Below are 26,875 nucleotides of genomic sequence, written 5' to 3' on the forward strand. Positions count from 1 at the left end.
TTCTGCTGGCTGGAATGTAGATGTAGTGGCTAGAGCTAGAGCAGCCATCTTGGACCATGAGCTGGAAGGAACCTAATTTCCTGAGAACTTAGTGAAGTAGTACAGGTCTACTGGAAATTACATCCCATAGGACAAGTAGGTCTGTTCAGAAAGAGCTGGGATTTGGGGGGTCAAGGTCCTGGAGAATCAAGAAAAGATGGACCCTGAAGTACATGTATATTTACATGTATACCACAGTTGAAAATATATATTAATTCTCTATTATAGATTATATAAATATTATGTATTCTTTACATATACAGGAATCCCTCTTTAGCCATGGTTTCAGTTACCCATAGTCGATGCAGTCTGAGAATATTAAATGGAAAATTCCAGAAATAAGCAATTTGTAAGTTTTAAATTGTGTACCATCCTGAGTCACATGATGAAGTCTTTCACTATCCTGCTCTTACCTGCCTGGGATGTGAATCATCCCTTTGTCCAGTGTTTCTATACTGTATGTGCCACCTGCCTGTTAGTCACTTAGTAGCTGTCTTAGAGGTATATAGGATTTGGTATTATCATTGGTTTTAGGCATCTCTAGGGCTCTTGGAATATAGCCCCCTTGGGTAAGGGAGCATCTGTTATATTATAGAAAGCTTTATTGGATAGTGCTCCTCTAGACTTTTTAGGCATATGTTAGAGAAGGTACTTTCATCTCTCGCTACTTCTTCTCCTCTCTGCCTACTCCTCCATATCAAACACCCACCAGAGTCATATACCTGGACTGTTTCATGTAGGGGTTAAAATCATGGGCTTTAAGACCCAATCGGTTGTAGCTACTTAACTAGTTGTGTGGCCTTGGTCAAATTGTTTATATCCTCTTTGAACCTCAGATTCTTTGTCTATAAAATGAGAATCATAACAGCATCTGCTTCTTAGGGTTAGTCAAAGGATTAAATGAGATAATATGGCTCCAAAGTGGCAGCATGGAAGCAAGCTGACTTCACTCTCCCATAATGGAAACCAAAAACTAATATTCAGCACTGAAATTATCACCAGGAATATCCCAGAACTCAAATATGAGAATGAGACAATTCCTGGGGCCACAGAGGTGTTTAAAAAACTCAGCAGATGGTAAGAAAATCAGACTTCCATATCTATAATCCCCTCCCCACAATCTGCCAGGCACCAAGTACATGAAAATTTCCCCCAACTCACAGTCTGTACATTGTACAAAGCGAGATCAAAGTGGACAACCAGCTTCTCCACAATCTTGGGTTCCCTGGCAGAAGACTTGTCCCTGTCTCAACCACTAGACACTTCGGCAGTCCCTAAAGGAGAAATATCCCTGAGAACAACCAGAGACAAAGGGGAGAGGTGGGACTACCATCCCAGCCCTGGAAACTCTGCTGTGTAATTTGACAAAAAGAGATGGAGATGCCAAATCAGAGTGGCTGTTCAGTAGCACCACACTGTAGGGGGTTGGGTCCATAGGTCCCCTGGACACTGAATCCCTAGCCAGCCTTCCCATACTACTGGGATATCCCCCATTAAGGACCAGGGGCACCAATTATTAGAATGGAGGCAAACCTGGGTTTCATCACCATCTAGTGCTGAAAATGGGGCAGCGACCTAGCAAGGGGGAAAAAAAGAAAGAAATCAATAGGTCAATGAAATAATACATGTAAAGTACAGCCAGTCTTCACTTTGCCTGATAGCACTGTTCTGGAAAAATGACTATGCAAGCCAACACCCTTCAAAGTGATCTTAATTATCATGGAAAAATTACCATTGTTTTGTGATCTTTAAAATATTTTTTGTCAAAATACTAAGAACTCTTACTGTTGGTTATAAATATATAGAGAAATGAAAAAATTAGTAAACCTAATATTTCTTTATTATATCATAATTTAAAACAGAAAGTTGAGAATTAAAGTGTTTTATTTCTTTGCATAAAACTTATCATTAGTAGTTTAAACCGTGCTTATCACCTTCTTCTTGTCATATAGCTTACTATACGGAGTGAGCATCTTTTCTATGCTGTGGCAAATTGTCATACTTCTTTCTAAAGTTTTTTTTTTTAATTTTTTTGAGACAGAATCTCTGTCATCTGGGATGGAGTATAGTGGCATGATCACAGCTCACCACAATCTTGACCTCCCAGGCTCAAACGATCCTTGAGTAGTTGGGACCATAGGTGCGTCACCTGGCTACCTCAGCCTCCTGAATAGTTGGGACCATAGGTGCGTATACATGGCTAACTTTTTTAGTTTTTGTAGGGTCTCCCTATGTTGCTCAGGCTGGTCTTGAACTCCTGAGCTCAAGCAATCCTCCTGCCTCAGCCTCCAAAAGTGCTGGGATTACAGGTGTGAGCCACCATGCCCAGCCTCCTTTCTAAGTTTTCCTTTGTGCTTTCAATGTTGTGAGATATATTTGAGAGTTTCTTTAATGTGAATTTTTTGCTCATTTCACCTTCTGGAACATCTTCATCCTTTTCCTTACTACTTCCTTCCTTATTTGTATTCATAAGTTTACCTTTGCTAAGTCTCTCTGGATGCTCATCTGGAGTTGAACAGTGGCAATGTCAACATTCCCATCGCCACCCATTTCTTCTGTAACTCCACTGATCTTTAATTTGAACTTCACTCCTACAATTATTACTTTTTGTTTCTTTGCTTCATTTTATCTTTATTGGCAAATTCTATTGTCCATTTTTTAAAATGTCACATGGAGATAAGGAGGCAGCACAACTGCATACTTTGCTGTCTGTGCATAGCTGAATAACTGATGTCCAGTGACCAGTCACCAGCAGACTACAAATGAAATGATATGCTTGGTCACTGATCATGGTGTGCATCTATTATTTGCATAGTAATTTTGTGGACTGAAAACCTGGCAGCAAAGCTTGTATTTATGCAGTTACTCACAGTTAATATACTGTGGTAACTGAAATTTAAACTGTGTTATTGGGGGACTTGTGTTATGTAACTAAATGGTGCTAATTGAAATCTGTGCTGTGTTGTTGCCATGCCAAGCAAGGACTGTGCTATACTTATGCAATGCCTGTCCTGTAGTTAGCATTTAATAAGTAATAGTTTGTTTTATTTCTATCATTATCATGATTTTATTGTATTTTTACAGTTTTCATTCCTCCTTCTGAGCTGCAGGTCAAAAAGTCAACCCTAGAGTGAGAATCTGGTGCTGGAGGTGGCAGACAGTCATGTGTTTTCAGCCAAAAGTATAAATTGCAATGTCTTTAATCTCAATTGAGGACTCAGGCCAAGGGCCAAAGGCTTATTGCCAGAGGTCTGAGAAGAGGTTCTGGGGAGTGCTAGCAAGTGGGCAGAACTCAATAGCAGAGATCCTGGGCAGGGACTGTTGCTGAGGTGAGGGAAACAGATGGTGTCTGAGAGGTCTGTTTACAGATTGCAGGGCTCCAGCCATGGGTCTTGGCTGAAGCTATGGCCAAAGCATAGAGAGGGCAGCTGGCAAGAGCAAGGCAGGGCTCCAGGCTAGATAGAATCTAACCTACTTGCCAGAACAGAGAACTGGGCCAAGGAAGAAAAACAATTACAGCATACGAGAGAGAGGGAACAAGTGCAAGACTCAGGTGCTGGAGCAATTGCTGCAGCTCAGGGAGTAGCAGGGGAGAGCAAGAGCACTGAAGCTCAGGGTAACAAGAAGACGACCTGCACATGAACCACACCAGGCAAACGAGAGGGAATTGCTCCTGCTATGGTAATCCCTGCCCCATATGTGTGATCTTGGAGCCCAGCCATGGGGAGACAAATGTGGCAAACAGACTTGTCAGCCTGACCCAATGTAGTAATTCATCTACTACTATTGAAGACTTCTTCCTTTCCTCCCAGGCAACCTTATCAGCTTTAATAGATTATATCTAAGGTCTTATCTAAAAGTAATATACTCAGTCAAGACAGACCCAGTTATCAAGAAGAAATAAACATCTGACTTTCAACGAGTAAGAAATAAACATGGAATAATAATGACTCAGATACATGTTTTGTTGACAAGTGATACCACAAATATAAAATGTATGTGAAATGCATACATATTGCTGGGGTTGCACTTAAGCATGTAACTAAATCTAACCAAAGTTACTTGACCACATAGGGTTTATTTTCCTCACATAGCAAGATTTTCCATAAGTAGTTAGTTCAGGGCTGCTGTGGTGATTCTCTGTGCCATCATTAGCATAAACCAGGCTGCAGAATGACACAGTGCCAGGGACCCTATTCACATCATGCAAGAATATTTTCCATTTACTTCTACTCTCCACCCTTCAACCTGTTCAATGTCCTGAGAGGCTGACCTAAATAGATTATAGAACCTGAGCTCCTTGCCCTCTGACTTCTAGTTGGATTTGGCCAATGGAAGGCCTGCTGCACCTGATGGCACATAATTCTGGAAGGGCAGTGGGAAACCTGAGCCAGGAATGGTTATCTTATTTTCACTCATGTGTGTGCAGTGAGTACTTAGAGCATGGTATGCTGTGCTGCCCCTGAACCTTCTGACTTCCCAGAGGTGACCAATGTTTCAGCTAAAAAAGTTTAGCTAAATGTTTGAATAGTGTTGTGCTTTAAAATAAGGCATAACTTTCTGAGCATGGGGGTGCATGACTAAAGTCCCAGCTACTCAGGAGACTGAGGAGAAAGGCCCAGGAGTTTAAGTCCTCTAAAAAATAATAATAATTAATAAATAAATAAAATAAAGTACAAGATGCTAGGAGTAGAGAGAAGAGGAGTGGCATAATGTCAAGCCTCTCCAGGAGAATAGACATACTTTCTGGATTCTGTGAGGACTTTAGAATAAGAGTAGATAAGGGATCACAAATGCAGTCAGTAATTCTGCACAAGCAGCAATATGATGCTGAAGGATGACCAGTGTGGATGCCACTTAACCCTACTGTTGCAGCCCCAGATCCTAGTATTTGAAACATGTCTCAAGAAGGAAACACTTAAGAAGCGCTGAATAAGAATTTCATCCCTGGCTTCATCACTAACTTGCTTTGGGAACTTGGGCTTTAATTTGCTCATCTTTAAATTGGGGCAAATAACATCTGCTCAACTTACCTGCCAGAAATGTGTGTGACTAAAAAGAAATAGAAGATATGAAAATGCCTTGGCTATATTCAAAGTTCTATATACATGGAAGATATTCAGGATCCTCCCATCTTCTAAGTTTATGTCTGAGAAACCCCTATTAAATCCTTTAGAATGAAATTGCTCAATATAGTAAGCCACTAGCCACATTGACTATTGAGTACTTAAATGTGACTAGTGCAACTCAGGAACTGAATTTTTAATTTTATTTAACTGTAACTAATTTTAATTGAAAAACTGATACTGTATTCAGTTACTAGAAAACTTTTAAGTACACTTGGAGCAATGTGGATTTGTAAATTGACTTTTTTCCCAGTGTTTTTTTCTAATTTTTTAAATTGATACATAATAGACATACAAATTTTGGGTGTACATTCAAACATTTAATATTAATACATTCATATAATTTGTAAAGATCAAATCAGTGTAATTGAGATCTTCATTACCTTAAATGAATCTACTTTTTAAATGGTAAATTTTATAAAATCCAAATATATGTGAAGTGTTTCTGTTTAAATTTAGTGTGTGAACCGAAATGTGCTGCAAGTGTAAAATACACACCAAATTTCAAAGACTTAGTTAAAGAAAAACACTGGGAAGGGTAGGAGAAGGAGAGTGATAGGGAGAGATTTGTTAAAGTTTATTAAAGTATAGCTAGATAGGAGGAATAGTGTTCTGTATGACTGTAGTATGGCCATAGTTAACAATAATATGTAGTTTCAAAGAGCTAGAAGAAAGATATTGAATGTTTCCAACATAAGCATCAATATTTGAGATGATAGATATGCTAATTGCAGTGTTCTCATCACTATACATCATTATACATATACCCCACAAATATATACAATTATATGAATATATATCAATTAAAACAAATTAGATTTAAAAACAAAACAAAGAGAATATAAAATATCTTTTTAATAATGTTTTGTAATATGTGTTGAAAGAATAACATCTTGTATATATTAGGCAAAGTAAAATATATCCTTAAGATACATTTTACCTCTTTGTGCTTTTTTCTTAATGTGGCTACTAGAAAATTTAAAATTATAGCCAGGTGCAGTGGTGTGTACCTGTAGTCCCAGCTACTCAGGAGGTTCAGACGGGAGGATCGCCTGAGCCTTGGAGCTCATGGGTGCAATGAGCTGTGATCATGCCACTGTACTCCAGCCTGAATGACAAAACAAGGCCCTGTCTCTTTATTTAAAAAAAAAAAAAAAGTAAAATTGGCCAGGCGTGGTGGTCTACACCTGCAATCCCAGCACTTTGGAAGGCTGAGGCAGGCGGATCACCTGAGGTCAGGAGTTCGAGACCAGCCTGGCCAACATGGTGAAACCCCATCTCTACTAAAAAAAATACAAAAATTAGCCGGGCGTGGTGGCGGGTGTCTGTGATCCCAGCTACTTAGGAGGCTAAGGCAAGGAGAATTGCTTGAACTGGGGAGGCGGAGGTTGCAGTGAGCCAAGATTGCACCACTGCACTCCAGCCTGGGTAACAGAGTGAGACTCCATCTAAAAAAAAGTAAAATTACAGCGTGGCTTGCATTTTATTTCTGTTTGAGAGCACTACTTTAGAAAGACACAGTGAGCAAGGAGATCCTTATATCCTTATAGGAATTAGGAATAGGAGCCTTTGCAGAAATAAATTCTGTGATTCCCAAAGTGCTGGTACTGTCTCCTGAGTTTGAGAACCCATGGCAGAAATACAGAACAGTGTGGATTGCTGTTGAGGTCAGCTCCCAGCTCCCTGCCTGATTCCTCTTTTGTTCAGGCACAAAAACACTCCATCTTGAAACTTTTGTCATTATTGCCTTGGTAGAAGGAGACCACAGTTGTTACCTGGGTTTTGATTTGGGAATAACAGCATTTCAATGACTAGATTTCATGAGAAGCTAGTGGTCATGAAGATTCTCAAATCAGCATGAACTTTATTTTTCATTTGAGTTCTTTCAAAGTTTGCCTTTGACCCAACGTGTGGTAGAAAGTCACTCTGCAAGTATTTGCTCTTCTCTGGTTTTGTGTCTTTTCCTCTAGAACAGCGTTGTTTTGTTTTAATGTTTTGCACGTAGCCAGAGGAAGTCTGGCGCATCCAAGCCTGCCAGCTGAGCACATCTGGAAGTGGTTTCTGGGACCGCCCCTCTCTGCCAGCGCAACTCCTGGGTTCCCAGCGGCTTCGCGCAGAGGTGGAAGAAACCCAAGCCGCTCCAAAGTCAACGCAAGCAAACGGGGGTGCGAGTCGGGGAGGAATATTCTTTTGGAAACGTAATATTGGCCTTGGGGCTCTCCAGCCCTTTGGGACTTCCAATGGGATCTTAGAAGCAGCCGATGCAGCGTGAGGGCAGCAGCCCAAGGCCAGCCACGATTTGAATGCTCTGCCTTGCAGCTCTTCTGGACCGAGGAGCCCAAAGCCCTACCCTCACTGTTCACCAGGTAAATAGAGAAATTTACAAGCAGCGTGCATTTGTTCCATTTTACCCTGGCCGGTCTGCTGCAGTTCTTTATTCTGCTCCAGACCCAAGAAAGTAAATCAGAGGTGTCAGATTGCCCCACACGAACTTCGTCTTCAGAAACTTCCTAGTCAGTATTTGTAGCATTCCAGTGGAGCCCTTTTCGGCCATTTCCATGTGCAATATTTTTCACAGACTGGGCTGCTTTTCCAAACCGGGGTTTCTCCTCCTTCTCCCCCCAAATACTGTAATTTACTATTTGTATCAAATTTTAAACATAGAAGTCAGCAGTTAGAGTATGGATGAATGCTAGCCGTTAGTGAAGGTATGTTCTGAGCCACAATTAATTTAACTGAGCTGTGATTCATGTTTTCAGAATCTGTCTTAGAAAGCTGTTCTGAGGATCTCCATCCCCTCAGAAAGAACTAGCCATTGTGGAAATCTAAGTGAGACTTATTGTAAATACAGTAGTCATGGTGTTTGGGTTGAAATGCTTTTTAAATATTCAAAAAGTATCTTACATTTACTTTATGAGCAAGTGCCACACATTGGATAAGCCTGATATAGCCTAATATATAATTTATGAAATAAGAAGGATAGTTAACATGAGAGTTAAAAAAAAAAAAGTGTGAGAGAGAGAGAGAGAAAGAAAGAAAACATGGTGATATCTGAACATCTGGATGTGCTTTAGAAAAAAATCAGTCCTCTCATTGTTTGGCCCTTTGCAGCCAAATATCCAAAGTGATGTTGGTTGGTTTTTGTCTTTTCCTTTTCTTCCAGTGTTCTGATGTTGCACTTCTGTGTAATATCCTTTTTATATTACATAATGGAATTCCAGTTCTGCCTTTAATGCACTTAGAAGTAGAGCTGTGCAATGCAGTGGTAAGAACATGGACTCTGGGTCAGGCTTACAGGACTGAATCTATGTGCTGCCTCTTATACACCTTCTAAGCTTGACTCTGTTTAACTTGCATGCACCCTAGTTCCTCATCTGTGAAATGGAAATTAAATGACATAATGTCTATAAAGGACATAACACAGGATCTGCAAAGTAGTGAGGCCCCAGGAAAGGTTAGCTTCTCTGATGGTGCTGATGATGGCAGTGGTGATGACAAAAGTGACCATGTACCCTGTGTTTGGCAACACCTCTGCTTTTGACACCTGGTTCCCTCTGACAGTTCAGTCGTCCAAGTGTTTCTCATATCCTCAAATGCCATCTTTCCATGGCTTTGCTTTGTTCCTTCAAACACCTCTCTCTCTTTCTCTTTTTCTCATTTTGTCTTCCAGTGTTTCTTCTTTGTGCTTCCTCTTTCCTTGCTGAGAGAAAGTGAGGTTCATTAAGCCACAGCCCTCATAGTTTTCATTTCCAGTTCCTGAGAAACATGATTTTAAATCCTTTTTAATTTCAGCATTTTCCAAAAAATGTTCTGAAAAACATAGTCACATGGGAAACTCTGTGAACCATATTACCCTCTTAGAGATCTCAAGGCATAATAGCATTTTAAAGATCCTGAGAAGTCCTGTAGTAGAGAAATCCTCTTAAGGTTGTTTAACACGATTTCCAAACAGTTGATCCCTCAACCACTTTACCGCATAACATAAATTAACATTTCTAGGAGCACACTCTGAGATGTGCTATTCTGGCCACACTGCTATTTTCATTTTGGTTCTTCTTATGGACATCCTATTTCATACCTTCCCTGGAGCTTATCCAAGGGGATATCTTGTTTTTCCTTCTCAAGTTAAGGACATAAGATTATCATGTGTGTTGTACTGGTATATAGAAAATCTGGCCTAAAGTGGAGATCAGAGGTCAGCAAACTTTTTCTGCAACAGGCCTGATGATAAGCCATATGGTTTCTGTGTCAACTGTTCGACTCTGCTGTTAAAGTATTAAAACAGCCATAAAGAAAACAAAAAATAAGCATGGCTGTGTTCTAACAAAACTTCATTTACAAAAACTAGTGTCAGGCAGGATTTGACCCGAGGTCATCGTTTGCTGACCCCTGATCTAAAGGCCTTTAGTGAAAGGATTTCTCATGCCAGCACAGGAGAAAGCAAGACAAATTCTTTATAAACGGAAGACTCTCTTGTCCTGCTCCCCTAGTGTTATGGTCTGAATGTTTGTGTCCCCCTCAAAATTAGTATGTTGAAAGTCTAACCCCAAGGTGATGATATTAAGAAGTGGGGCCTTTTGGGAGGTGGTTAGGTCATGAGGGCATCATCAATGGGATTAGTGCCCTTATAAAATAGGCCTAATGGCCAGTCACGGTGGCTCAAGCCAGTAATCCCAGCACTTTGGGAGGCTGAGGTGGGTGGATAACAGGGTCAAGAGATCGAGACCATCCTGGCCAACATGGTAAAATCCCATCTCTACTAAAAATACAAAAATTAGCTGGGCATGGTGGCATGTACCTGTAGTCCCAACTACTTGAGAGGCTGAGGCAGGAGTGAACTGAGATCACGCCATTGCACTCCAGTCTGGCGACAGAGTAAGACTCTGTCTCAAAAAAATAGGCCTAAGAGAGCTGGTTCACCCCTTCCACCATGGAGGACACAGCTAGAACATGCTATCTATAAATCAGAAAGTAGGCCCTTAGCAGTCACTGAATCTGCTAGCACCTTGATCTTGGGCTTCCCAGCTTCCAGAACTATAAGAAATAAAGTTTTGTTGTTTAGAAACCAGTCAGTTTGGGCAGGCATGATGGCTCATGCTTGTAATCACAGCACTTTGGGAGGCTAAGGTGGGAGGATCTCTTGAGGCCAGGAGCTCAAAACCAGACTAGACAATATAGCAAGACTGTCTCTACAAAAAATTTTTTTAATTAGCCGGACTTGATGGTGGTGTGTGCCTGTAGTCCCAGCTACTTGGGAGAATGAGGTAAGAGTTTTGCTTGAGCCCAGGATTTTGAGGCTGTTGTAAGCTACAACCATGCCTGGATGATAGTAAGACCTTGTCCAAAAAAAAAAAAAAAAAAGTCACCCAGTTAATGGTATTTTGTTGCAGCTGAGTGAATGGAGTAAGACACTTGTTCTATGTATCTTGGTGGATCTTGAGTAAACTTTTCATGTATAGCAAAAAGTTAAAAGGCAAGAGATATTTTGTTAGAGGCTAGACTCCTGGGCCCTGATTTTGTCCTTTCTCTTTCCTTCAGTGAACCCTTACTCTTGTCCTCTGTTAAATATGTTCTATGCATTTGAGAACTTCAAGGTGAAAGTCTTGAGAGTTAACTCACAGAGATGTCAGTTGCTTGACATTGTTAGCAGCTCTAGCAATGGAAGTGGTTGGCTGTAGTAACTATCAAGGTGGTTAAGAATGTGAACTTTTGGGAGGCCGAGGTGGCCAAATCACGAGGTCAAGAGATAGAGACCATCCTGGCCAACATGGTGAAACCCCATCTCTACTAAAAAAATACAAAAATTAGCTGGGCATGGTGGCGCACGCCTGTAGTCCCAGCTACTCGGGAGGCTGAGGTAGGAGAATTGCTTGAAGCTGGGAGGTGGAGGTTGCAGTGAGCCGAGATCGCGCCACTGCACTCCAGCCTGGTGCCTGGTGACAGAGCAAAACTCTGTCTCAACAAAAAAAAAGAATGTGAACTCAGAGCCAGGCTGCCTGTGTGTGAATCTTAGCTCTGACAATCATTACTTGTGTGATCCTTGGCAGCTCTCTTAATTCTCTAAGCCTCAGTTTTCTCACCTGTGTATTGGAATAATACCCTTAAGGAGTTGTGATAATCAGTAAATTAATATTTGTAAAAGTCTTAGAACAATGCTTGGCACATAGAATTGCTACATAAGTGTTAAAATAATAGTAGGTAATACTTATGTAGCAATTTGCTTTGTAATATGCAGAACGATCCCATTTTACAGATAGGATTTTGTAAGTCACCCACAATTACATAGCTAATAAATGTGGCAGCACTGGGATTCACAGTCAGCTCTGTCTGAGGATAGAGCCCATATTTCCACTAACATACACAGCTCTTATATTTAAGCCATTCAGCAGTACTTTTAGGAACCCCCTTTTATCTTCCCTTTTGATTCGCAGATCATTTCCTATTACTCCTTCCTGTACCCATGGCAGACATGACTAATAAATCACAGCACTCTTTTTTCTTTCTTTCTTTCTTTTTTTACTGGCTTTAGATTTCTTTTCTGTCTAGCAATCCCAATAGGCCATCCCAGCTAATCAGAGCTACCATGTAAGATGAAACATAGAGGCTCTGATTTTTGGAGTATTTTTCCGAAGAGCCTTTCCCATTTTGCCTTTTGTTCCAAGGCAGAGCTAATGCCCTTCGCCACTGCCAGGTCTCAAAACATTCTTTCCAGGTTTGGCCAGGTGCCTAAACTCTTTGGCATTTGGTAAAACAGCTCCCCATGCAAAGTCTTCAGGGACTTATTTTTAAACTTACAGGCCTCTTCTCATGCCCAGAACAACTCTCTGAGCTCTCCTTTTCTTCCTACTCACAAGTCCTAGAGCCTCAACCTTTCTTTCCTCCTCTCTTTGAAGATGCCACTGCCTAGTGCCTTGCCTGCTCTGTGGTGGCTCCCAGCTCCACCTCTCTTTCTGTCCTGAAGACAGGCTTGCAGGCAATTTCATGTTAAAGGTTTAGCTATTGATTACCATAGAGAAACCACACACGGAAGTCACTCAGGCTAGGAAAACTGACGGAGGTGCAGGGGGCCCAGTTCTGGGGCTCCGTGTTGTGATGGTAGCAGGTAGGCTGAGAAGACAACCAGAGCCCTCTGCTTTTATTCCTGGAATGGGACTGTGAACAGTTCCCCTCCTTCTGGCTGACCCCTTTATTCCTGGGACTGAAGAGCTGAGCAACAACAGCCTCTTCCCTTTTCTTTCTCTCTCCTGATTCTCATTGGTTCAACACACATTTATTGAGTTCCTCCCTTGGGGCAGGATAGGCACATGGAGGTGAGGAAGCCACAGTCCCTGTCCTTGATGGTCTGTCTGGTGGTTTAGTGGAGGAGACAGGCACACCACAGTATTAGACTACAGTCTGGTTAGGCTGGGTGCGGTGGCTCGTGCCTGTAATCCCAGTATTTGGGAGGCTGAGGCAGCGGATCACTTGAGGTCAGGAGTTTGAGATCAGCCAGGCCAACATGGTGAAACTCCTGTCTCTACCAAAAATACAAAAAAATAGCCAGGCGTGGTGACCTATGCCTGTAGTCCCAGCTACTTGGGAGGCTGAGGCACAAGAATTGCTTGAACCTGGGAGGTAGAAGTTGCCAGTGAGCGAAGATCATGCCACCACACTCCAGCTTGGGTGACAGAGCAAGACTCCATTTCAGAAAAAACAAACAAAAAAATTCTGGTGAATGCAGGGTTAGGAATGGAGACCAGGGGAGCACCCAGGCAGGGCAATCAGGTGAGGACTTAACCTTCTGTAGCAGTTTCCAGTGAAAGGCTTTAGTCAAGAAAGGAACACTCAGAGTTGTGTTTTAATCATTCAATACAATTCTACATGGCAACTGGCTTGTATTATTTTTTAAAAAAATTAATGTCATCAAAAAAAGGCAGTGGGCATGGAGTGGGGCTAATCAGGAGTAAAAAAAATGAAAAAATCTATAAAAGACAATATTTGAATAATGGAGTAAACTTGAATATGGACTGCATACTGGATGTTATTAATGTGATTTTTCTTAGGTGTAATAGTGGCATTGAGGATATATAGGAGAACGTCGTTCTTTTAAAGATAGATATGCTAGGCCAGGCACTGTGGCTCAACGCCTGTAATCCCAACACTCTGGGAGCCCAAGGCAGGTGGATCATGAGGTCAGGAGATCGCGACCATCCTGACCAACATGGTGAAACCCCATCTCTACTAAAATACAAAAACTTAGCTGGATGTGGCACGCACCAATAGTCCCAGCTACTTGGGAGGTTGAGGCAGGGGAATCGCTTGAACCCAGGAGGTGGAGGTTGCAGTGAGCCAAGATCGCGTCACTGCACTCCAGCCTGGCAACAGAGAGAGACTTTGTCTCAAAAAATAATAATAATAAAAAAAATAAAGATAGGAATGCTGAAATATTTAGGGGAGAAGTGTCATGATGTCTACAACTTCCAAAAATATATATGTACCTATGAAGTTCAATTAAGCAAATATGTCAATGTGTTAGCAACTGGTGGATCTGGTGAAAGGTATATGGGTATTCATTCTTCCAACTTTTCAGCTGACTTGAAATGTTTCAGACAAAAAAAAAAAAAGAAGAAGAAGAAAAAGGAAATTGAACCAAAAATGAAGGCTACTCAAGCTGCATATGTGTTTAAAATGAACTTGATATGATTATCAAACAGCAAAATAGTCACTATGGCCATTAGGCCAGTGATGGATTGAGGAAGGGGAGGGTACAGAAATTCTAAAGGCAGGAAGGAAGGCCAGGTGGGAGGTTATTGCAGAGGTGTAATTAGTAGGACTCAGCGATTGAAGGAATTAGGAGGGAGAAGTTGAAGAGGAATCTGAGAACCCCGGAGAAGGAGTTTCTGTAGAGGAGGTGCTGATTTCAGTTGTGAATGTGGGGGGGTTTGAGATACTTGTGCACCATCCTGAGGACAGGGTTGTATATTCATCTCTTCAGTCCATAAATGTTTTCTGAGGGCTTATATTGCCAGGCACTTGTCTAGATGCTGGGTATATGGCAATGAATGAAACAGAATTCCTTGCCTTCATGGGGTGTATAATCTATCATTTAGAGGGCAGACAGTAAACTGGTGATGAGGAAGCAGTCTGTTGGAAGATGATAATTGCTGAGGGGATGGAATTTGTGCATTGTTGGGGTTAGGGGCTTTTGAATAAGAGACTGAGGGATGTGAGCCTTATAGATATCTGGGAAGAGCATTCCAGGTAGCAGGAATATCATGTGACAAGGCTCTGAGGCAGGAGGCTGTCTGGCAAGGAGGCCAGCGTGATCTGTGAGACCTTATGGAAGGATGCTATAATGACTGGTTTTTCCTCTGAGAGAGACAGGAAGGCCTTGGAAGGTTTTGAACAGAGCACAGCACAATGTGACTCATATTTTCACAGGCTCACTCTGGCTGCTTTGTTGAAAATCAACTGAAGGGAGAGAAAGGCAGAATAATATTGTCAAAGGCTAATGTGCCAGGGTAGAGCCACAGAAGGTGGTAAAAATTCTGGATCTATTTTGAAAGTAGAACTGACAAGACTTGCTGTCAGTCCACATGGGAATGAGAAACCCAGAGGGGTCAAGGAAACACCAAGCTGATTTTTTTGTGGAGCAGTTTAAAAAATGGAGTCATGGCCAGATGCAGTGGCTCACACCTGTAATTCCAGAACTGTGGGAGGCCAAGGCAGGCGGATCACCTGAGGTCGGGAGTTCAAAATCAGCCTGGCCAATATGGCAAAAGTCTGTCCCTATTAAAAATACAAAAATTGGCCAGGCGCGGTGGCTCACGCCTGTAATCCCAGCAGTCTGGGAGGCCAAGGCAGGCGGATCATGAGGTCAAGAGATCGAGACCATCCTGGCTAACATGGTGAAACCTTGTCTCTACTAAAAATGGAAAAATTAGCTGGGTATGGTGGCATGCGGCTGTAGTCCCAGCTACTTGGGAGGCTGAGGCAGGAGAATCGCTTGAATCCGGGAGGCGTTCAGTGAGCCGAGATCATGCTATTGCACTCCAACTTGGTGACAGAGCAAGACTCAGTTTCAAAAAAAAAAAAAAAAGAAAGAAAGAAATACAAAAATTAGCTCATTAGGCAGGTATGGTGGTGAGAGCCTGTAATCCCAGCTACTCAAGAGGCTGAGGCAGGAGACTTGCTTGAATTCAGGAGGTGGAGGTTGCAGTGAGCCAAGATTGCGCCACTGCACTCCGGCTTGAGTGACAGAGCAAAAGTCTGTCTCAAAAATAAAAATAAAAACAAAATGGAGTCAGCATGAACTAATTTGGGGAAGATTATGGGAAGGGCGTGTTTTGGGGGAAATATCCGAGGCTCAGTTTTGGAAACGTGGCTGCCTTCAAGTGGAGATGTCAAGTGGCATCCGGAGTCTGGAATCTATGTGAGAGGTCTGGTCTGGAGACAGAAATTTGGGAGTTGTCAGCATATAAATGATATTTAAAGCCAGGAGACAGGATGAAGTCTCCTAAGGAGGGAGTTCAGAGAAAGAAGAGAAGAAATAGAGGACTGGGTGCTAAGGTGTTCCAACATTTAGATGTTCAGGAGGTAAGAACAATCAGTTGCAGAGACTGAGAATGAGCAGTCAGAAATGTGGAGGAAAAGCAGGTGAGCAGAGTCCCCGGGGCCATGAACAGGAAGCGTGTAAAGGAGGAGAAAGCGGGCACATAGTCTGCACCTCCCATGCACCCTGCCTCAGTCCTAGTGAGGAGCGAGTCCTGTGGTGCAGTTCTCTGCATGCTGGGATCTTGTTAGCCAGAATATGTTCTCCCAGACTCTGCCACAGACATTCTGGTTTCTCTTGGCTCCAGATCTCTGCCTTTTACTCTAACCCAAGCTTGTCCAACCCGTGGCCCGTAGGCCGTATGTGGTCCTAGACAGCTGTGGATACAGCCCAACATAAATTTGTCAACTTTCTTAAAACATTAGGAGATTTGTGTGTGTGTGGGTGTGTGTGTGATTTTTTTGTTGTTGTTTAGCTCATCAGCTATGGTTCGTGTTAGTGTATTTTATGTGTGGCTCAAGATAATTCTTCCAATATGGTCCAGGGAAGCCAGAAGATCAGACACCCCGCTTTACATGTTCTTAAGCTGTCCGGCATCACTTCCTTGGTTCTCCAGTTCTCATCACTGACTTCCTATCAGTTTTATACCTTTTTAAAACTCTGATCCCTCTCTCAATTCCCCACAATCAGCTTATCCCCAGGACGTCAGTTCTGCAAACATTTCTTGAGCACCTATTTAATCTACTGGAATGTCTTTGACTTCAAGTACCAGAAACATCAATTTACAGCAGCTTAAACACATGGGTTGATTTTTCTCACATAAGAAGTTTGGAGGAGGAATGTCAATATTCGGCAGTTCAGTGACGTAAGAGCTGACCATTCTATGTAGCTCTTGACTTCTCCTTCATGGTCTCAAGTGGCTGCCCAGCTCCAGCCATTATGGCGCCCTCCAAGGCAGGAGGAACGGGGAGTTGACACTTCATCCAGAAAGGAAAAGCTTTCTCAGATGTTCCCATAGACTTCCTCTTAAGTCTCTGAGCATCAGATCTATATTATGTGGCTACTACCAGCAAAGAAGGCTGGTGAAATCTTTATTTGGATTTTCCTGTCTCTCTTATGGAAAACAGGCAAAGGAGAAAAGAATGGGAAGAGCTGTTGGATCAGCCAGCTATCAAGGCTGCCACACTACCAAGTGCCAAATGCTTGCCAAGAATTGGAAATACAGAAATGATTAATGTAGTACCCATCCTGTCCCTGGAGCTTGCATTCTAGTAAGGAAGCATAAGAATGAATGGAGTACCTTGGCTTGGTTTGGTGGAGACCAGGAGCCTTTCCTGACCTCCATGATCTAGGTCAGGTGCCCCTCCTTGGTGCTAAAACAATAACCCATGCTTACATTTACCAAGGCTTCTAAGCATACTGCATTGCCATTGTATATTTACTGGTGTCTTCCTCTCCCTTCCCCCAAATGTGGACTAACTGGGGACTTACCTTTGAATCTCTAGTGCCTGGGTGTCTGGTATATTTGTAAAGATTGAGTAAATGTTTGTTGAATGAATAAATGAAATGCCAAGGGAGCTACCCTAATTACCTTCTTGTCCTAGGTTGGGCCCTTATCCCTTTTTAGCTTTTTTTTTTTTTTTTTGAGAAAGACTCTTACTTTGTAACCCAGGCTGGAGTGCAGTGGTGCTATCTCAGTTCACTGCAACCTCCACCTCGCAGGTTCAAGTGATTCTCCTTTCAGCCTCTCGAGAGCAGGGATTACAGGTGTGTGCCACCACACCCAGCTAATTTTTGTATTTTTAGTAGAAATGGTGTTTCACCATTTTGGCTAGGCTGGTCTCGAATTCCTGACCTCAAGTGATCTGTCCACCAAGGCCTCCCAAAGTGCTGGGATTATAGGTATGAGCCACTGTGCCCGGCCCCTTCTTACCTTTTTTAGCTAGTTAACTCATATTTACTTCTAATAGCAAAATCTCTAACACCTTGCCAGAAAACAATGCTGATTCCCCAATCACTTTTTTTAATGTTAAAAAATATATTTATTTTCATATTCAGTAGAACTCTGAACTTACAAATTTATGGCCAGTAAATTTATATTACAGCATCTAAAAAGCTAAAAGTACCTTATGCACTCCAGTCTCATAGTACTTAGAAAATGGGATGCTTAATTTTTCAATTTGTTGCTTTTTATTTCAAAGAGATGTATAGTTAATCTGACTCATTTGAATAACAGTGAATGAACTGCAGATACTGTTATCAAAGATAGCAATTCTACAGGAATAAAAAATTTTTAAGGAAGTAACCATGTTCTTATAATAGTGTCTAAATAATTAAAATGACAAAGTGATAAGAACATTTTATCAAATATTAGTTCTTAAAATAAGTGGGGGTCTTTTTGGTTTGTTTTCTTCAGCTTTGTTGACATATAATTGACAAATAAAAAAATGTATATATTCAGCCAACCATGGTGGCTTATGCCTGTAATCTCAGTGCTTTGGGAGACTGAGGTGGGAGGCTATATAGAGCCCAGGAGTTCAAGGTTACAATGAGCTATGATTGCACTTGCACTCCAGCCTGGATGACAATCCTGTCTCTGAAAAAAAAAAAAATTTATATATATATATACACACACACACACACACATATATACATATTCAAAGAGTGCAATGTTTTAATATACACATTGTGAAATGATTACACAATCAAGCTGATTAACAAATCCATCACCCTCATAGTTACCTTTTGTATATGTGTGGTGAGAACCCTTAAGATGTACTCTCATAGCAGATGACAAATATACAATACATTATTAGTAATAATAGTCAATGCTGTGCATCAGGTCTCCTGAACTTGCTCATCTTATAACTGCAAGCTTATACCCTTTGATCAACATTTCCCCATTTCCCCACCTCCCTGTCCCTGGTAACCACCCTCTACTCTCTGTTTATGTAAGTTCAACTTGGTAGATTTCTCATGTAAGTGAAATCATGCAGTATTTATTTTTCTTTGCCTGGCTTATTTCACTTGGCATCATGTCTTCCAGGTTCACCATATTGTCACAAATGGCATGAATTTCTTCTTTTCTTAAGGTGAAATAATATTTTATTTTGTGTGTATATATGTCTACACACACACATACTCATATATATACCACATTTCTTTGTCCACTTATCCACTGATGGACACAGATTAATTCCATATCTTGGCTATTCTGAATAGTGCTACAGGCTGGGTGTGGTGGCTCATGCCTGTAATCCCAGCACCTTGGGAGGCCAAGGCAGGCTGATCACCTGAGGTCAGGAGTTCAAGACCAGCCTGGCCAACATGGTGAAACCCCATCTCTACTAAAAATATACAAAAATTAGCTGGGCGTGGTGGTGTGCCTCTGTAATTCCAGCTACTCAGGAGGCTGAGGCTGGAGAATCACTTGAACCCAAGAGGCAAAGGTTGCAGTGAATGGAGATCACACCACTGCATTCCAGCATGGATGATGACAGAGCAAGACTCCATCTCAAAAAAAATAATAAAATAAAATAAAAATAAATAGTGCTGCAATGAACATGGGAGTGTAGATATACCTTTAATACTGATTTTCTTTCCTTTGGATATATACCCCAAAGTAGGATAGCTGCATCGTATGGTAGTTCTATTTTTAATTTTTTGACAGACCTCCATATTGTTTTCCATAATGGCTATACTAATTTACATTCCCACTAGCAATGTACAAGGGTTCCCTTTTCTCTACATCCTCACCAATACTTGTTATCTTTTGGCTTTTTGATAATACCCTTTCTTATAGATGTGAAGTGATATCCCATTGTGGTTTTGATTGAATTTCCTTGATTATTAGTGATATTAAGTATCTTTTCATATACCTGTTGGCCATTCCTATGCCTTCTTTTGAGAAATGTCTGTTCTAATGGTTTGTAAACAATTGCTCCTATTCCACAGATTGTTTTTTCATTTTATTGATTGCTCCTTTGCAGTGCAGAAACTTTTTAGTTTGATGTAGTCCCACTTGTTTGTTTTGCTTTTGTTGACTGTGCTTTTGGTATCATATTCAAAAAATCATTGCCAAGACCAATGCCATGGAGCTTTCCCTGTTTTCTTCTAGTTTTACAGTTTCACATCTTAAATACTTAATTATTATTCAATTAATAGTTAATAAAATTAATATTTACATATTTAATTCATTTTGAGTTGGTTTTGTGTATGATGTAAGATATAGATCCAATTGTGGATCTGATCATGCCTGTAATCCCAGCATTCTGGGAGGCCAAGGTGGACAGATCACGAGGTCAAGAGATCAAAACCATCCTGGCCAACATGGTGAAACCCCATCTCTACTAAAGATACAAAAAATAGCTGGGTTTTGTGGTGCATGCCTATAGTCCCAGCTATTCGGGAGGCTGAGGCAGGGGAATCTCTTTAACCTGGAAGGCAGAGGTTGCAGTGAGCCAAGATCGTGCCACTGCACTCCAGCCTAGCAACAGAGCGAGACTCCATCTAAAAAAGAAAATCCAATTTCATTTTTTTGTTAATATCCAGTTTTCCCAACACCACTTATTGAAGAGACTATCCTCTCCTCATGTCTATTCTTGGTTCCATTGGTCTATGTGTCTATTTTTATGTCAGTACCATACTTTTTGCATTACTATAGATTTGTAAATACAATTTAAAATTAGGAAATGTGATGCCTTCAGTTTGTTCTTCGTCAAAATTGCTTTATTTATTTGGGAGCTTTTGTGATTCCATATGCATTTTAGGATTTTTTTTTTCTATTTTTATGAAAAATGCCATTGGAATTTTGATGGGGACTACATTGAATCTGTAGATTGCTTTGGGTGTTATGGATATTTTGACAATGTTGATTCTTTCAACTCCCATCACTTTTTTGAGGGCATAATTATATAAAGTTCTAGAATGTTACGTCTAATAGAATTGTCTGTTTCAGTCGTAATGATGAGGAAACTGAGACAGAGAGAGGTGGAGTGATTTCCCTAGGATCACACAATCTTCATGGCTTGTATAAGTGGGGTTCCAACTGTTTGCCAAGTACTGTTATAAGTATTTAATGCATGTAAATGCATTACTGCATTTAATCCTCATAAAGCCTTATAATATTACTTCATTTCTTCAAATTTTTGTTTAGAAAGAATTTTAATTTATAGAAAAGTTGCAAGAAAAGTATGATGCTCAACCAATTTTGCCACATTAGCGCATCTCAGTACCTCTCACTCTCTTTCTACACACAGACACCCCTGAACCTCTTGACCTTTCACACCTAAATTAATGTATGTGTCTCCTACAATCAATGATGTACTCCTACATAACCATACCACATTCATTCACTCAGGAAATTTAATATTAATGCCATAATATTTCCCCAGTTTCCCAAAAGTAAACTTTGTAGCTGTTTTTAAACAGTTGGTCCAGGATGCAGTCAAGGTTCACACTTTTCATTTCATTTTCAAGCCTCTAAAGAGTTCCCAGTGTGTGTTTTTCTGTTGTTGTTGTTGTTCATGACATTGACTTATTTGAAGAGACCAGGGCAGTTTGTCTCCAGAATGATCCATGATTTGGATTTGACTGTGACCTTATCCATGATAGAATCAGGTTAAATATCACTGGCAGGAACACATTGCTGTTTATCACATTTCAAGGCACAGGATTTCGATTTGTTTCATTTTGTTGATCTTAAGTATGATTACTTCGGGATTGTGAAATTTCTGTACCCCAACAACCTTTTACCCTATCCTTTTAGCATGCACTGAGGTTTTTTGCCTGAATTACTTATTAACATGTTGGTTGTAAAATGGTGTTACAGACATTTTATAAGTGAGGAATCTTAAGTTTCCAAGGGAAAGGGTTCTTATACATTGTGGAGCCAGGATTTGATCCCAGGCACATCTGACTCCAAGGCCCACAGTCTAATATACTAATTGTATTAGAAAAGCATTTCCACTTGATTTTCCACTTGATTCCAGTGCCCTTGGTCAGAAACTGTGTCTTCTCCATTTGGGATTTTTTGTTTTTGAAACCCAAGAAGTGCCACCATCAGAGATGAGATGAAATTGTAAGGAGGAAGAAGAGGATGCAATTCAGCTGTGCCAAATCTTTACGCAATTACACACACACACACACACACACACACACATTTTTACAGCAAACTTGCTGTTGAAACTGCATGCTTCTCAAGGACTCCACTCTTTCCATATGGCTTAAGGTTTCCTACCACAATCTGTTTCAGTTACTTACCTTCTTGGCTCACTACTCCTGTGCCTTGCAATTGATGTGCCTTTGTCAGCATTCTAAAGCCTCTAGTTTCATCTTAAAGAGATTTCAGAGTTGGCAACATGCTGGACAGGGAAAGATGAGCCCCCTGTTCAGATGAGTCAGCACTTACTGTTTCTTGGCCTCTGTAGTGGTCTCATAGTTACAGTAGCCAAGCACTCAGGAAAGAGCCCACCAGCCTTGCCTATGAGCTGTAAAAGCTTCATCAACACATGGTGAAATCTGTTATCTGGACCCCCATTCACCTGACCCCTGGTGTAGCCACAAGGGCCCTTTGAGAGCTCAGCACCTTGTGGTTAAAGGCCTTTGAAGTTAGAGAGCTCTAATTTTTAATGCCAGCCTCCTCATTTACTAACTCTATGATTTTGGGCAAGTTACTGAACCTCTCTGAGCTACAATGTCCTCATTTGAAAAATGGAGATAGTAATACATCCTCTTGAATGGTGTTAGAATTAAAGGAGATAATGTACCTAAATAGCCTGGAGTTGCATGCAAATTATATTTACAACAAATGATAGCTATGATTATTATCTGACCCCTTGCAAACTGCTCGCCATATTCACATATCATTCTGGCCACAAGAAATGTATTTGTAAAGATTTTGCTTGCAAGAAACTGAACCTCATTTCAAAAGTTTAAGAAAAAACTGTGAATTTACTGGCTTTCATAAATGGAATGCCCAGGAAATGGATGGCCTTAAAGACTTAGAGCTCGGCTCCCCTCTGGTCTTTGCCCCGTTCTCTCCTGTGATACCAGATGGCATCTTTCATGGAGTGGGAGGAGGGGCCATGTGGCCAAAGACCATTCTAGGCTTCTATCATCCCCAAAAGTTAGATGCATGCATATCACCTAAAATCCTAAATGGGTAAAAAGTACCTGAAGCCCTATTTCAGAAAAATCCAAAGAAATGTGCTGTTTTGACCCAATTCTTTTCCAGGTGAAAAAGGGGCAGAGAAAAGGATCACTGCCAATGCACTCAGAGCTCTTGAGTGTTCTGTCTATAGCCCAGGAAAATAAAAGGAACATTGTAGCTGGTTGTTTACAGTGAATTAAAGACTTGAGTCAAATCTCTGTTGAAGAGTTTCCTAGATGACCACCAGCAAATTCTCATAACACTTTGGTTCATGAAACCGTGAGGCCCTGTGATATCCTTCCTTTCTCAATTACCTCCTCGGGCTGTCTCTGCCATGTCATTAGTTTCTAAAGGTTATTATTCCTGGTTTTCTGTCTGCAGTTTCCCATCAAATGTCAAGTTCAGAAGTTCCTTTGAAGGACCATAATTAAGAAGCATCAACTTAATTTTAAAATAAACTTTGAGGTTTCAAGACAAATTGTTATTTATGGCAAATTAACTTTTTTTGTGTGAGATAAGGGAAGTCAGTTTCCAGCTTCTGGGGTGATTGGCAAAATGTCACCAATAAGTGAATGAACATAAAAAATATGACAACATTTAACTTTAGATTTTAGATTAAAATGACTGTTGTCATCTAAAATCCTTATCTAATAGTTAAATTTTATTTTTTCATCAAACCTGCCCTATCCTATGCTTTGCTTAATGCGTACCACTTCTTCTGATGAATGTCCAAGGTATTGTATTAAGCATATAGATAGATAATTGTAAATTGGAGGCCGGGCGCGGTGGCTCAAGCCTGTAATCCCAGCACTTTGGGAGGCCGAGGCGGGTGGATCATGAGGTCAAGAGATCGAGACCATCCTGGTCAACATGGTGAAACCCCGTCTCTACTAATACAAAAAATTAGCTGGGCATGGGGGCACGTGCCTGTAATCCCAGCTACTCAGGAGGCTGAGGCAGGAGAATTGCCTGAACCCAGGAGGCGGAGGTTGCGGTGAGCCGAGATCGCGCCATTGCACTCCAGCCTGGGTAACAAGAGCGAAACTCCGCCTCAAAAAAAAAAAAAAAAAAAAAAAAAGATAATTGTAAATTGGGAAAAACAGGAAGCAAAGTCTTAACTGGTAAATTTTGAGAATAGAGGGAGGGTGTCTTAGCTTTCCTGATTTCAGGGCATCAATAAAATACTCCAGAATATAATGCAAAGATAAAATTTGAGTTTGGGGAAATGTTTGGTTGAAACTTTTTCACGATAGATCAACATTTTCTTGACTGCTTGGTACCTGATACTACTCTAAGAACATTATAGATTTTTTTTTGTTTTTGAGACAGTCTTGTTCTGTTGCCCAAGCTGGAGTGCAGTGGCATGATCTCAGCTCACTGCAACCTCCTTCTCACAAGTTCAAGTGCTTCTCGTGCCTCAGTCTCCCAAGTAGCTGAGATTACAGGCATGCCCCACCATATCTGGCTAATTTTTAAATTTTTATCAGAGATGAGGTTTCGCAGTGTTGGCCAGGCTGGTCTCAAATTCCTGGCCTCAGCCTCTCAAAGTGCTGGGATTACAGGTGTGAGCCACCACACCAGGACACATTATTGAATCTTTATTTGATGATGTAGCTCACTTTTTAGTCACTGATGACTATTCATATCTATAATTCTTCCTGTAAAAAGTATAGGAAAGAATTAAAAGCCTGTGTTGATAACTTGCTTCCTTCTTTGGGATACATGTTATCCTCTAGGTTCAAACTTTTTGCCAGATTTCAAGTCTCCTTTGAATACCCTGAAATTTGAATAAAATATTAAAGAAAAAAAATCAATTCTGCAGAAGGAACAACAAATGGTCTCAACAAATGGCCTTCTCAACAAATGGTCTTGGAACAACTGGAAAACCATATGCTAAAAGATGAAGTTTAATCTACACTTCATGATATATACAAAAATTAACTCTAAATGTAAAAATTAAGACTAAAACTTTAAAATTCTCAGAAGAAGGATTGAGGATCCAAGATGGCCAAATAGGAACAGCTCTGGAATGCAGTTCCCAGTGAGAACAATGCAGAAGGTAAGTGATCACCGCATTTCCAAATGAGTTATTACTGCCCACAGGCCAGGAGATTACCAGGCTGAAAAGCACCATGAGTTTCCAGCATAGTTGTTTCAGCCAGTGCAGTGGGTCTCCGCACAAAAACTCACACAAATCTGGGTGGCCGTTTCAACTGGCACCTGGAATGGCTGGGAGACAGAGCCACCCATTCAACTGAAAAAGGGGGCTGAAACAGGAAGCCAGGTGATCTGGCTCAGTGGGTCCCACCCCGACAAAGACTAGCAATCTGAAATTCTCTAGATTGAGAGTTTCACAGCAAGCGCAACTAGACCCTGGATGGTCCAGCTCTGTCGGGGGAAGGGTGTCCGATATTACCGAGGCAATCTGCCATTACCTAGGCAGTCTGCCATTACTGAGGCAATCCGCCATTACTGAGGCAGTCCACCATTACAGAGGCAGTCTGTCATTACTGAGACAGACCACCATTACTGAGGCAGTTCTAACTATACCTCTGTAAACAAAACCACAAGGAAGTTCACACAGCAGCTGGGCACAGCCTGTGGCAGCTCAGCAATGCCTCTGCTGGCAGACTGAGACTAGGCTACCTCCTTGCTGGGCAGGGCATTTCTGAAAAAAGGCAGCAGCATGTCAGGAACTTATAATTAAAGCCCCACATTCCCAGGACAGAGCACATGGGAAAAAAGGCAGTTATGAGTTCTGCTGCAGCAAACTTAAACGTACCTGCCCAGCAGCTCTGAACGGAACAATGGAGCTCACAGTTCAGTACTTGAGCTCCTATGAGGGACAGACTGTCTCCTCAAGCAGCTCCCTGACTCCTGTATATCCAAAGAGACACCTCATAAAGGAGAGTTCAGGCTGACATCTGGCAGGTATCCTTCTGGGACGAAGACAACAGAAGAAACTGGCAGCAACCCTTACTGTTCTGCAGCCGCTGCAGGTGATCCCCAGGCAAGCAGGGTCTGGAGTGGACCTCCAGCAGTCCTACCACAGAGGGACCTGACTGTTAGAAGGAAAACTAAAAAACAGAAAGAAATAACTTCAACATCAACAAAAAGGACATCCACTCAGAGATCCCTATCTGAAAGTCACCAACTACAAAGACCACAGGTGGATAAATCCACAAAGATGGGAAGAAACCAGCATGAAAATGATGAAAACACCCAAAACCAGAACTCCTCTCTTCCTCCAATGGATCACAACTCCTCACCAACAAGGGAACAAAGACGGATGGAGAACGAGTGTGATGAATTGACAGAAACAGGCTGCAGAAGGTGGTTAATAAAAAACTTCTCTGAGCTAAAAGAATATGTTCTAACCCAATGCAAAGAAACTAAGAACTTCGAAAAAAGGTTTGACAAAATGCTAATGAGAATAAACAGCTTAGAGAAAAATATAAATTACTTGATGGAGCTGAAAAACAAAACACAAGAACTTCGCAAAGCATACACAAATTTCAATATCAAATCGACCATGCAGAAAAAAGGATTGACCAAGCAGAAGAAAGGATATCAGAGACTGAAGATCAACTCAATGAAATAAAATGACAAGGTGAGATTAGAGAAAAAACAGTGAAAAGAAATGAACAAAGCCTCCAAGAAATATGGGATTATGTGAAAAGACCTAATCTACATTTGATAGGTGTACCTGAATGTGATGTCGAGAATGAATCCAAGCTGGAAAACACTCTTCAGTATATTATCCAGGAGAACTTCCCCAATGCAGCAAGGCAGGCCACCATTCAAGTCCAGGAAATACAGAGAACACCACAAAGATATTCCTCAAGAAGAGCAACCCCAAGGAACATAATCGTCAGATTCACCAGGGTTGAAATGAAGGAAAAAATGCTAAGGGCAGCCAGAGAGAAAAGTCAGATTACCCACAAGGGGAAGCCCATCACACTCACAGTGGATCTCTTGGCAGAAACCCTACAAGCCAGAAGAGAGTGAGGGCCAATATTCAACATCCTT

General features: G+C 41.2%; 1 protein-coding gene across 5 annotated transcripts in view; it reads left to right on the forward strand.

Moving 5' to 3' along the window:
• Positions 1–26,875, forward strand: part of GLT8D2 (glycosyltransferase 8 domain containing 2) — a 70,882-nt gene that overhangs the window by 4,783 nt on the left and 39,224 nt on the right. For 2 of the 5 annotated variants that reach the window (XM_064379906.1, XM_064379905.1), the window contains exons 2-3: positions 2,081–2,225; positions 7,171–7,531. The gene's annotated coding sequence lies outside the window, so the exon portion shown is untranslated. Of the gene's footprint in view, positions 1–1,421; positions 2,226–7,170; positions 7,532–23,920; positions 24,906–26,875 lie in introns of those variants that run through there. The other 3 variants (XM_012469209.2, XM_064379907.1, XM_064379908.1) reach the window with 3 other exon arrangements.

The sequence above is a fragment of the Aotus nancymaae genome, unplaced genomic scaffold (assembly GCF_030222135.1).
Source record: "Aotus nancymaae isolate 86718 unplaced genomic scaffold, 86718_ANA_hifiasm-v0.15.2.pri h1tg000021l, whole genome shotgun sequence".
Lineage (NCBI taxonomy): Eukaryota > Metazoa > Chordata > Mammalia > Primates > Aotidae > Aotus > Aotus nancymaae.